Below are 14,058 nucleotides of genomic sequence, written 5' to 3'. Positions count from 1 at the left end.
AGAAACACAGTAGAAGATAAAGAGAGAGTCAGGAGAGAAGTGCCCTTAGTAGCCTTCAACAGTATTATTGCAACTAAGAATAATCAGGCGCCGAGAGATAAAAGTGAGTCATCTCCAGAGTCACGTACAGAGAATCCGTGATAGAACTGGGGATCAGAACTAGGTAAAGAGAGTTAAGGGATTTGCTGGAAGGTCACACACAGAGGAAGTAACAGAGAAAGGCATTCAAATTGAGGCAAGATGGCATCAAGTGTGAGAGATTCTCTTTTCCAGCTTCAGAAATACTTATTTTATGCCCGTTGACATTTTTTCCGCATGGGAAAGAGAAAGATTAAGCCTTCAGCTTACCCACCACCGATAGTGTTCCTCAGCTAGCAACTGGACCACTTTACCACGTTGGGATTCAGGTAGTTTTCTGTGGGGTTTTAAACAGCAGGGGAACACCATAGGATGGGGTCTCTTTCTTCGAAAAAAAACTTCTCTAAACCCACCTTCCTCATGCCACAACTGCAAACCTTCAACTTCTGCAAAGGGACATTTTTTTTTTTTTGTCTATCTTGCCCAGCTTGCTGCCTCTGTCTCTGCTGCCACTTGGTGTGCAGTCTTCAGTAGTGGACATGGTGGTGGCCACCCCAGGGAAGAGTTCAGCCCTGGGAGCTGTACATGGGACAACCAGACCTGGAAATTATGTCAACTCCCAAGCAGGACCACACGTCTCTCACCAGGAGCTGTGGCCACAGTGGTCTTATACAAGAGGCCTTTCCTTCAGGGAACGTAATGCCAGATGCTAGATCCAGCTCTGTGACGAGACTTCACAGGCTCCTGGTCACAGTACAAGTATTTTTGGATCTTCAAGCAATATCACTCTGCAAGAAGTTTGGAGAGGTATAACAGAAATAGAAGCAGCAGTATCTTGAAAGGTAATTAAATAATCTATCTGACCAGATTAAAAGTGTTAATCTCAAATGTGATAAAATCCAGAAGCAAGAATGTAAACTGATCACAAAACAAACAGCTTTACAGCCCGCTACTCCGAGTCATTCTCAGGGGAGGGGAAACATCATAAAATACAATACATAATTACATAAATAAACCATTAAAACAATAACACATCCAAATAAAACAATAGAAGAACTAGGGCATTACCAATCTTTTTACATAAAATGTCTCAAGAGATAAATAATGGAAAGGCCTGTTCAAAAAGATTAGTTTTATTTTCTTCCTGAAAGATAAAGTTAACTCTGCTTTTATCAAAGAAAACCCTGCATTAAATTACAAAATGGGAAACTTGGAAAACACTATTAAATTTCAGAACCCATATTAGAAAATGTGTTGGATTTATTCAAGAGAGAGTTGGTTTTTGGCACTATATGGATTGCTTCTTTGTTTTTGTATTGGGTCCTTCCTCCCTGGTGTTTGTGTATTGTATTTAGTTGCTTTGTGTTCTTCCATGTCTAATAAATAAACTTGAACTCAAGAGATATTTGTAAGAAATGCTACAGATATGGAGGGAAGCCAGCCCACCTATTTCTACAGCCTGCTATCTGCCTTATCCCTAGGGAGAAGATGTCACTTTAACACCAGTAGCTCCTTGTGTCAGCACTAGGAACGGCATCTTCCATGGCCAAGCAGAGGAGGATACAGAGCGCTGCTGGCATTAAAGCCGACACTGTCCCAGCTCCTGTTGCCCCAGATGAGATTCTCCCCCTCCCCCCCCCCCCCAAATAAAAGAGACCAAAGAAGCACATCCAATCTTCCCTGTTGTGATTCTTTCATTTTGGGTAGATGTATATATAAATCCCCCATGCTCAGCACAAGACTAGTTCCTTACCTTCAATCCTTTTCATCTGAACTTTCAAACCCTTTCCTATTACTGCTCTCCATATCAGTCGCAAGGGTGCCCAGAACCTGTTAATGTACTGGCAGGCCTCGTCATCTTCCTCGTCAAGTCCAGCACTAAATCCAACACCCATAACTTGGTAGGTTTTGTTTTATTTCTGACATTGTGTTTCTGCCATCATGCTATTATGTTTAGTTTTTTTCTTGATATATTATCGTATACATAAGTATAAATAGCTAATTTAAAAGAAAGAAGAAGAGATGCACAATCTTCAGTTACACAAGCACCCGAGCATGGCTGCTGCTTGTAATTTTGCTGGAAGTTGCAGGCCTGAGTTCGCCCCTCCCTCCCTTGGCACACTGAGCAAAGGATGACTCACCAGAATAATATTTTTCATAGTTTTAAATTCTTTAAAAAAAAAAAAAAAAAATCCAGCTCTCTTAGTAACACAAGCTGGGAAGAAATCTGTGCATGGCCTAGACAGGAGCAGATCCATCCAGCCACACGACATGTAAAATAGGTAGGCTTGCCAACTTTTCCAGAGACCAGAACTCGACGCTCGAGGACCCGGGGTGGGGGATGGAGGCAGGTAGGTTGAAAAAAGGGTCCCCAGCACCTGGGGGCCAATGCATTTGTATGCCTCTTCAGCACCCCCCTCCTCCAATCCTTCTTCTACTAATGCTTAAGGTCATAGAAAATCAGTGGCGTCTCTAGACAGAAAAATTTGTGGAGAGGGGAGCCAAAATGACATCTCCTCATGGCCCCCTGCTTTAAAATTAACTATAAAAAGTCTTAATAAGAAAGTGCAAAGGGTCTTCTGCGTAATTTAAAAAAAAAAAACTAGCTAGTTTCACACTTCTAGTAAAACTACTATTAAAATTATTTGATAGCTTCATTCAACTAATTCTATAAATTCTATATGGCTATGAGAGTGAATTCTGAAATGTATACAGGAAGGGACAGAATGCCAATATAAACCCAGCACCTCCAGTTTTGTAACACTCTGTGCATCCACAGAAATTCCCCCCAACAATGGAGCTTGGATGTTTCCCTTACAGCTCATCATACAAAAAAACATACATTCAAATTCTGGTGTCACCTCACAGTAATAGCAGCACAAACACCTTCCACTGCCAAACATGTTGTGAACTAACACGAATCCCGCAAAAAAGATACTCAAAATCTATACAGCAAACCTATCATAACGTAACAGTAGTAACACCAAGGATTCAAACAACAATAATCCTACCTGTGAAAAAGCAGCACTGTAAATATTACACTGGGTCCCAGAATACCAATACACCACCTACTGAGGAAACAAAACAAACCCGATTGCTATAGATCCCTACACAGACACTAAACTCTAGCAGAATCTCTCATCATGGTCACATACAGATCAGAGACAGACCCTCACCAAATACAGAATAAAGGATCATAAATTAGACAAAAACTGAAATGGAAACCCCCAAGAAGCCAGATTCTGTGTGTAACAATGGAAAAACAGAACCACCATTCCTCATAAAACAAATAAAATCAAGAAACAAAAAGCATCAATTATAATAGTAAAACCATACTAATAAAAGAATATTTTAAAACTACTGATAAATAGAATAATTTCTATTAATTAAAATCATATCCATTTTTTAAAAATTTCCCAAGCACCAATAAAATATTTCAAAACAGCACACATCAAATAACACCCAATAATTAAAACTATTAAAAGATTTATTTTTTTTAAAGTCCCTCCTGCCATACCTGGGAACTCTTGATTTCCAGTCACCCTGAGATTATCAAGAATTGGGGGGGGGGGGGGGGGGGGGGCGGCGCACAAACTGTATCCTCTCTTTCTCACACAATCTTGCATGTCCACTCTTTCTCACACATACAATATCATATACACACACATGCATGCTCTTCTACACAACCACAACTGCTTTCTCTCACAGACACATACACACTCTCAGGCTCTAAGACCCTCTCTCTCCCTTCCAGTTCCTCCATGCTGATCTTGTACATCACGAGATCGGCATAGAGAAAGTGCTACTCTTGCACATTCACAAAGATTACATATGCCAGTCACTAAAATTGAAAACTTTTTTTTTTACCTTTGCTATCTGATCTAATCGGTTGGTCACAGGCTTTTTTTTTTCCATGTTCTCTTTCTTGTTTTTTTGCCATTTCCTTTTACATGTCTCTTTTTTTGTTTCTTCTCTCTCCATCTGTCTTCTTCCCTTCCTCCCTCAAACATACACTCAGGCTCTTATTCTCTCATGCTCTCTCACACATACACACACAGGCTCTCATTCCCACATGCTGTCTCTCAACTCACTCTCTCACACAAACACACTCTCCAGGCCTCAGCCTCCATCTCGCCTCTGGGCCTCCTCTTCACGGGTTGCTAGGGGATGGGCTCCGCGGCGACCTTGATCTTCTCAGGCCGCTGCGAGGTGGGATACGCAGTGGCCCTGCTACTGGGCCTCCTCTTCTCGGGCTGCCGCGAGGTGGGATCTGCATCGGCCCCGTCACAAATGCTGCTCCTCCGCCTTCCTGCCCGCGCAGCTCCGGCAATGTTTTTATTCCGGGGGCCACGCAGGCAGGAAAGAGAAGGAGCACTTGGAGGTGACTTTTTCTTTGGGCCATGGTGAGATGAGCTCTATCACCGCCCCGCCGATCTTCCTGCTATGCGTGGCCATGCACGCGCGCAGTTTAGAGGGAAAAGTGGCTGTCACACAGCACAGAAGAGGCCTGCTTCCCTGCTCAGCCACCGGTGGGATGAGGTCCATCGGCCATCAGCGCCCCCCCCCCCCCGCCCTCCATAGCCCTGTGCCTGGGGCATTATCCCTCCCCCCGCTCCCCCTCAGTACGCCACTGCCCCCCCCTTGCATAAATTTGCTCTCACTTCCCCTGAACCATGCTGAGGACCCTCCAGTTCCTGCTGTTTTTTCTAGAACTTGCTTTTTACCTGACCAATCGGCTGCATTTTCCATAGAAGCTACTATCTGAATTTGGCCCGGGCCCCAAGTAACATGAACGCTAGAAGAAGAGGCTGCAGGACTGGTGGGCCTGGCCATGCCACGCACGCTATGGGAGTAGAGGAAGAGGCAGCTGTGATGGCTGGCAGCAAAAGCTCAAGTTAGAAAGGGGCAGTGGTGTTGGCTAGTGGCATAGCTAGTAGTGAATGGCCACCCCCCCCCCCCCCAATAACACCATGTGCAAGGATATTGGGCATACTAGGCAAACCTTTCAGCCTTGAGCCCTCCCTTCCATCACCCAAGCCCTCTCCACACACAATTAAAAATTATGCATTTATAACAGATTGAATTTTATGTAAAGTACAGTCTTCTGAGGTAAAAATATCACAACAGTGGCACCACACACCGGAACGTCTCCCTAGAATGTACCTACAGATATCCAATAGCTGCTGGAGGAAATGTGGTCATGTTGGTCACTATTTGTACATTTGGTGGCAATGCCCAATAGCTACATCGTACTGGAAAAGTATAGCAGAATTGATTGCCCAATTGTTTGGGATAAGCGGGACTCATGACCCCTATATTGCTCTGCTAGGGAATCCAATTGAGGGACTGACAATCCCCCAACAGCGCCTATGTCAGCAAATATACATAGCTGCTCAAATAGAATTGGCCTGTTTCTGGAAACGCCCTGATTTACCCCAGACACAGTCCATTGTTAGACGTTTGCGTAATGTACAGAATTTGGAACCTATCACTGCTTTGAGACTTGATCGCATGAAAGTATACCGCACGGTATGGGATCCGTTCACTTTATGGTGTAGTAATAATGGCTACTGAAGGATTGTTACTAAATGTTGTGACCTTTTAAATTCTCAGATGCTGGTCCTGGACTGATATTGAATGTATTGTAGAATTAGTTCGCATACCAAGTATTTAGGTTGTAGTACCTAATGATGTATAAGAGTAATTTTCGCATTTTGTTTTGCTGCCTAGGTGTTCTGAGTTACCACATCACGTATTGCATACAAAGTAATGCGCTTGGTAGGGAAGAGGGGGGGGGGGGGGGACAGAGCATAGGGGTGATTATGTTTATGTGGAATGTATCTAACTTGTGCACCCGGCTCTGTATTGTCAATGCATATCTACATAAAAATTAGGGCAAATGTTTATTGTTATTCAATGCTATCACTATTGTATGCTATTTTGCCAATAAAAGCTTTAAATTAAAAAAAAATATATATATATATATATCACAACAATATGAATATAAATATTTTCATGCATTGCTGTGGTGCCAGTCATAAAACCCTGTGCAAAAGATTCTTGGAACCCATATGGCTTTAGGCCTATTTTAATACATACTGGGTGTGTGCTTAGCCCTCAAAAAGACAGTAATCCTCCCATACAAAAACAGCTTTAACTTCCAGCACTCTAGCAGAAACACTACCTATGAAGAAAAGGCAACACAGCAAATATTAGACCAGGCCCCCAAACACCAAAATATTCCTGTTAGGAAAACAAAACAAGCCAGAAATTACATGTTAGCAGAATATCATAGCTTGGTTACACATGCAGAAGACAGACAGACCCACACCAAATACACAATAAACAGGCCATAAATCATAAATAAAAACATAAGAACATGGAGTGCTTTGACAAAGAGTGAGATGGTTGCATGAATCTGAGCTCCTGCTTTCCCCAAGCTGATATTTTCAGAATCTCTGCCCATTGGACCCTACTGAGACTTTTTTTTTTTTTTTTTTAATCAACTAGGAGCATTTTGATTAGTGACGGCTTTAAGGAAAAAAAAGGACCCAATTTTAAGCAATTTTCTTATGTCAAGACTTCTGCTGAAAACGATGGGCCTGCAGGAGAGGAAGAAACTGCGGTCTCGAATGCCTCAGCAACGGAAGCTGACCCAAGCTTGGGTACTTCAGGACCAAGCTCAAATGAGTTACCGATCAGAGATGAATTTTGCCAATGGTTTAGCAATTTTCATGAAGATATAAGAGAAAACAAGCAAGGGCTGTTCACCATGCTGGCTGATATCTGTGAGGAAATGTCAGATACTGGATGGAGAGTTGATGAATGCGACATATGGCTGGAAGCATAAGCTGAAAAGGTGGAGAAGTTACAGAAACAATATAGCCAACTTACCTTGGACAATCTAGATCTCCAGGCTAAACTGGAAGACCTGGAGAATCAGAACCGCAGTTGCAACCTCCGATTTTGAGGTATTCCCAAGTCTGATGACTTTTCTGATTGTATCGTGGTGGTTCAGAAGCTGTGTGTTTTTTTTCCTGGGCCAATACAAAGATTCTGAGTCGTTGATCACAGCACCGGCAGTGGAAATTGAGAGGGTGCACCAATTATTGGGTCCCAAAGTGGGGAATAAGCCCCGTGATATCATCACTTGTTTCAATCGCTTTTCTCTGAAGGAACGAGCGTTTTCTGTGGCATGGGAACAATCGTGGCAGTGGGAATCGCATAATATATCAGTCTTTGCGGATCTATCGCCAGTGACTCTTCGGAAACGCATGGACATTCGAGAAATCACTTCTACACTATGTAAAGAAGAGATCCAATATCGCTGGCTGTTCCCCTTCAGGATAGCCATGACTGTGAGTGGTGTAATAACCAAAGTAAAGACCATTGAAGAGACAGCGGCCATTTTACAAGAAGACGGTCTTGCGCTTAAGATGGCTGTTACTGCAAAGGTTCCAGTGCCAGCACAGAGTGAGGAAGCACCAAGTTGGCAGAGAGTGAGTGGGGAAAGGAGGCTGGAGGCTTCAAAGAAATTCAGGGACTCTCTCTTCAGTACAGATAGTGGGAAAGGATGAAGAGGATTCCTGTTTACTTGTTGTGTTTATCTTTCTGATTTTAATCTTGCCTTTTGAAGTATAGAAAAGCCTTGGGGATTTTTTTTTATTGTCCTTCACAGTTTAATTGTGGGGAGATTCCTTTTCATGTTTATTACCAGTTTGTATTACGGCTCAGGGGAGCTCAGAGGATGCTCTGTGTATGTTCTCTCCAACTGCACTTGCAGTTCTGCTATGGCTTAATAGCAGAGGGATTGAGAGTAAGGGTGGGGGCAGGAGGAGGGGATTTTTATGTTTATAACTGATGGTTTAGTGAGCATACAAAATCTTTTACTGAGGGGATCTTCAAGAGGGGTAAATGGATCCAGAAGGGGGGATGTTAGAGAGGTAGTATGGGATCTGCATAGGGATGAGGGGTGTCAGGTAGAGGATTGTAAACTGTGCATTAATATTCTTTTTAGCTTCTTCTAATGTCTGTCATTATAGAAACATAGAAACATAGAAATGACGACAGAAGAAGACCAAACGGCCCATCCAGTCTGCCCAGCAAGCTATGCACTTTTTTTTTTCCTCTTACGTGTTACGCTTGGCTCTTAGTACCTTTTAGTTTTATTTCCCTTCCACCCCACCATTAATGTAGAGAGCAGTGTTGGAACTGCATCTAATTGAATATGTAGTTTAGTTAGGGTAGTAACCGCCTCAATAAGCAAGCCTCACCCATGCTTTTGTTTACTCGACTATGTAATTTAGTCCTTGTTGGTTGTTGTCTATATATATAGATACTCTTTTCTACATTGCCCCTGCCGTTGAAGCAGAGAGCTATGCTTTGAAAGTGAAGTAACAGACTTTCTCTCCTGCCGTTGAAGCAGAGAGCTATGTTGGCTATGCGTTGAAGGTGACGTTGCAGACTTTCTCCCCTGCCATTGAAGCAGAGAGCTATGCATTGAAAGTGAAGTAACAGATTTTCTCCCCTGCCGTTGAAGCAGAGAGCTATGCGTTGAAAGTGAAGTAACAGACTTTCTCCCCTGCCATTGAAGCAGAGAGCTATGCTGGCTATGCGTTGGAAGTGAAGTATCAGACCTTCTCCCCTGCCGTTGAAGCAGAGAGCTATGCTAGATATGCATTGAAAGTAAAGTATCAGGCTTATTTGGTTTGGGGGTAGTAACCACCGTAACAAGCAAGCTACACCCCACTTTTTTGTGAATGCAAATCCTTTTTTTTTTCCACATTTCCTCTTACCGTTGAAGCTTAGAGCAATGTTGGAGTCGCATTAACCGTGTGTATGTATACTGAATAAGGGTATTATCTCCAGGTAGTAGCCTTCATTCCCGCGAGCCACCCCCTCTTCATTCACATCCTCTAGACTTGATGGATCCACAGTGTTTATCCCACGCCCCTTTGAAGTCCTTCACAGTTCTGGTCTTCATCACTTCCTCCGGAAGGGCATTCCAGGGCATTAGGATATTATCCCTTAATGTAAAGGGCCTAAATTGTCCCCACAAGTGTCAACTCCTTTGGTCTGAGGCTCAGGCTGTCAGAGCCACTATTATACTCCTACAAGAAACCCATTTTAAATGTTCCGCTTTGAACATCTTTTAAAAGTGGCCTCTTTTTCCTTCTCAAGTTTTTGCTGCGACTTCTAAACCTGAGAAATCTTCAGGAGTGGGGATTTTGATTCACAAGGATTTTGAAATTATTATTAAGATGAGTTATGCGATCCGAATGGCCGGTTTCTTTGGTAAAATTTGTGGTTAGGAAAGAAATATATTCCTTATTGAATATCTATGCCCCTAACACGGAGCATATTTCTTTTTTTGGAAACTATTGAGGCGCTTTTGGAAAGGGAAGGGGAAGGTCATTTGATAATAGCTAGGGATTTTAACTTAACAATGCAACCTAGTTTGGATAATTATAAGGGGGGTAGATTGGGTGCAAAACAGAGCAGATGTCATCTTAAATCATTTATACAGAGGTGGTATTTAACTGATATCTAGAGCACCGTTTCCCTCGTGACAGGAATTATTCCTTTTATTCTAGCCCCCATAAATCCTATTCAAGGATTGCTTTTTTTTTAGTTGATAAGGTTGTTAGTAATTGGATTTCTACTGCAGATATAGGTCTAGTCACTTGGTCTGATCATGCACCTTATTTGGGTGGATTTACAATGTAGAGGAATAGATCCCGGGAAAAGATATTGGAAACTTAATGATATCCTATTGGCAGACGAGGAATTTTGTTCTTCATTGACAACTCTTATTAGGAGTTGGGGGGGGGGGGGGGGAGACGGATCCTTCCCTTTTATGGGAATGTTTAAAAGCTATTAGGGGTGGTTAATATCTCAGACAGCTTTTTAAAAAAAGGGAGAAATCAGCATTGAAAACAGAACTGCAAGCAGAAATTGCCTCACTAGCTGTGCTTCATAAACGGGCGTTTTCTCATTCAGTGCATTTAAACTTGCAGAAAGCAAGAAATGCTTTATATTTTTTACAAATGGAATCTATTTCATTACAGTTCAACCTGGTTAAACAAGAACATTTTGAATAGGGTAACAAGGCTAGCCGGCTTTTAGCTAGGAAGCTGAAAAAAAACAAACCTTATAGTCCAAAACCAAAATTACCAGAATTAGAGATATGGATGGGTCTTTGTTGACCTTTTCTAAGGCCATTCGGCAAAGGTTTATGCATTTCTATGGGATGCTATTTGGGGTTGATTCTAACATTGTTGATCACCAGATAGATACTTATTTAAATTATGTGGATCTTCGGAGTATAACCAAGGAGGAGAAACAATTTTTTGATAAAGAAATAACACAACTTGAGATATTGCAGGTGATTAAGGAACTCAAAATAAATAAACCGCAGGACTGGACGATTTCACGGCTCAGCTTTATAAGAAATTTTCTTCTGAATTGCTGCCGTCCCTAATGTTCAATTTTTTGCGATTGGGTAATCCTTTGTTTCCAGGGTCTAACATATTTAAAGATTTAGCTACCTGGTCGAGGTTTACTTTGTCATGATTGAGCAGAATAGCAACTGTCAAGATAAACATTTTACCAAGGCTTTGTTATTTTTTTTCAATCGTTACCCATCCACATTTCTACTGCCACTCTAAAATGCTGGCAGAAGCGTATTTTTGCTTTCATATGGAAGCGAAAGCCTCCCAGAATTGCTAGAAAAAATGTACAGGCCTAAACTGTGGGGTGGTTTGGGGGTACTGAATCTTCGGTGGTATTATGTGGCTGCACAAATGAGATATATTTTAGATTGGAACAGGAGGGGTGAACAGAAAATGTGGGTAGTGTTAGAGCAATCCATCATTGGTAATATGGCAGCCAGAATCCTGACAAATTCCAGAAGAAGTGACCACATCTCTCCCATTCTAATAAATCTACACTGGCTGCCAATACACGTCAGAATCCTACACAAGTCCATCACCAACATCCATAAATCCATCCACTCCCAAGCCCCTCTCAACCTCCAACCCCCTCAAACTACACACATCATCCAGACCCATCAGAGAAGCCTACAAAGGATCCCTGACTGTTCCCCCAACTAAATCTACACTCCATATAGCACTCAGAAATCGGGCCTTTTCTACAGCGGGCCCCTCTCTTTGGAATACCTTACCACCCGATCTCAGACTGGAACCATGCTTATTAACATTCAGAAAAAGGCTTAAGACTTGGCTATTTAAACAAGCCTTTCCCGAGTCTAATATCCATGGAGAGACCCTTCTGCACAATGTAAATAATATCCATAGAGACATTACTGCACAATGTAAATAATTTACCTTTGTAAAGATTCTATTATTCGTGTCTGTTCTTGTCTCCTTCCTCCCCCAGTTCCAGCAACCCTGTTATATTGTAACTTTTTGTTTTCTTCTGCACTTGCTAAATGTACAAAGTTATCGCACCCCCCTGTTATCTGTAAACCGGCATGATATGATTGTATCATGAATGCCGGTATAGAAAAGCTATAACTAAATAAATAAATAAATAAATAAATAAATAAAATAATAATAATAATAATATGCTGCCTTGGGACATGGCAACCTCAATTGACTTGGTTGATGATTAATTGTTTAACCACCCCCCCCCCCCCCAAAACTGCGGATTTGGAAACAATGGCAGAATAACCTGGTGGGAAGGAGGAGGTTTGGTTTTAGTTCTTCAAATTTTCCATAACACATTTGTACCAGGTTTAAGTTCTCATTTTTTCAGGAGATGGAAAGCTAAGAGAATTCATTGTTTTGGAAACCTGTTGGGGGGGGGGGGGCTGGGGGACTTTTAACTTTCTCTGCTCTTCAAGACAGACTTCAGTTGGAGAGTGTGATCAAGCTGATAAATGGGAAAGGTGCAATTACCACTGTTTATGGACTTCTTATGAAAGACCTTATTGATAAGCCTGTTTTTAATCAAGGCCTGGGAAACTGATCTGGGTTGGGAATTATCTGAGGAAGAGTGGGATTTCGTATTTCTTAATATGAAACAAAGCTCGGTTTCAGCCCTTCCATAAGGAAATAGTTATAAAGTCTTAATGAGATGCACCTCATACCTACGCATTTACATAAAGCTTATCCTGTGAGAGATGAACTGTGTTGGAAGGGATGTGGGAAGAGGCACTTTTTTCATTTGCGGTGGGAGTGTCCCTTGATTGTACAGTTCTGGAGAGCTTTTTCTTCACTTATTCAGGAGGCTGCTCCAAACTCCTGTCCATCTTTCTCCTGAAAATGCGTTATTGAATTTACCTTTGGACCTTCCGACAAGAGTGTGGTTATTGACCCATCAGATTATATTAGCTGCCCGATGTGAGTTGGCGGCAGAATGGAAGTCGGCTGCCATACCTTCAATAACACTGGTAATTCAGTGGTCGGAGAAGACGTGCGGGTTGTATAAACTGACGGCACTTAAAAATTATAACCTGCCTAGGTTCTCCTCTATATGGGACCCATTCTTACAATGACAATCTTTGCAGGAGAGGTTTCCCTCTGAGCGTGGGTAGTGGAACTGTCTCTAACTAAAGTACTTCTTGCACCCTTAATATCCATAATTGTTTTTTAGTTCCCTGCGATTGGATTATAATGAGTGTTTGTACCTCTCTTCCGTGTTGTTTTCTGTAAGGATCTCTTCAGTTATTTCTGATCTTTTTGTTTCTTGCTCTTTTTTTTTATCACAATTATCCCATTTTTAGTATTTGCATTTGTATTTCTTTTTCTAGGGTTGAGGAATGATTTCTTGTGTTTTTGAGTAGGTTTTATTTTAAGTAGGTGTACCACTTTGTGTTATCTGTACTATTTATGAATATATAAAACTGGTATTGCAATGGTTTATATTATGTAACCAATTATGTTCTTGTTATTATTGCTTGAGCATTTCTGTTACAATAAAATTACAATTAAAAAAACAAACAAATCATAAGAACATAAGAAATTGCCATACTGGATCAGAACCAGAGTCCATCAATCCCAGCATCCTGTTTTCAACAGTGGCCAATCCAGGCTACAAGTACCTGGCAATTACCCAAACACTAAGAAGATCCCATGCTACTGATGCCAGTAATAGCAGTGGCTATTCCCTAAGTCAACTTGATTAATAGCAGTCAATGGACTTCTCCTCCAAGAACTTATCCAAACCTTTTTTAAATCCAGCTACACTAACTGCACTAACCACATCCTCTGGCAACAAATTCCAGAGCTTACTTGTGCGTTGATTGAAAAAGAATTTTCTCCAATTAGTTTTAAATGTGCTACTTGCTAACTTGATGTACACCAAAACTAAACCGGAAACTGCATCAAGCCAGATTCTGTATGCAGTATAACAATGGAAAAATGGAATCATCATCAATTCTCTTAAAACATCAAATAATAGCATCACGAAATATAAAACATCATTCATTATAATTAAACTCTACTAATAAAAAGAATAAATATTTCAACAGCTGATGAGTAGAATAAATCTAATAATTTAACTTGTACATATTTTGAAAAATTTCTCAAACAACAATAAAATGTTTCAAATAGCAAGCATATTAAATAATACACAATACTTAAAATGAATAAGGATTTTTTTTTTTAAATGCCCCATTGACCGCCACTCTTACCTCCAGCTCCCAGCCCAGTGGAAGGAATGCCAACGCCGGGGAAGGCCCCGAAAGAACGCACAGCAGGCCGCTGCACTAAACTTGCCTGCAACGCCGTTTCTCATGCACAGCACTACTTCTAGGCACAAGCATACGTCACTTCAGAAAACTTGAGGCCACGGCAAGAAAGTCTCCATGGCCCCAGCTGACGATGTCATCAAGGCTGCCCTATTTAAGGGCAGCTCCCCTACAACAGAACGCCTTGGCAATAGGTCCACTACCTTGAGAAGAGCAAGTTGCCTCAGTGTTCAGGCCTGTGTTCCTGATCTTCATTCCTGTGTATCTGG

At 41.6% G+C, this 14,058-nt stretch overlaps 1 protein-coding gene across 3 annotated transcripts in view; it reads right to left on the bottom strand.

Moving 5' to 3' along the window:
- CAPN1 (calpain 1) overlaps window positions 1-14,058 on the bottom strand; it is an 88,716-nt gene that overhangs the window by 45,018 nt on the left and 29,640 nt on the right. The gene's annotated exons all lie outside the window — the stretch shown is intronic.

Source organism: Rhinatrema bivittatum, chromosome 8 (genome assembly GCF_901001135.1).
Source record: "Rhinatrema bivittatum chromosome 8, aRhiBiv1.1, whole genome shotgun sequence".
In the NCBI taxonomy this organism is placed as follows: Eukaryota; Metazoa; Chordata; class Amphibia; order Gymnophiona; family Rhinatrematidae; genus Rhinatrema; species Rhinatrema bivittatum.
The sequence above is the reverse complement of the archived record's forward strand: the minus strand, read 5'-3'. Positions and strand labels throughout refer to the sequence as shown.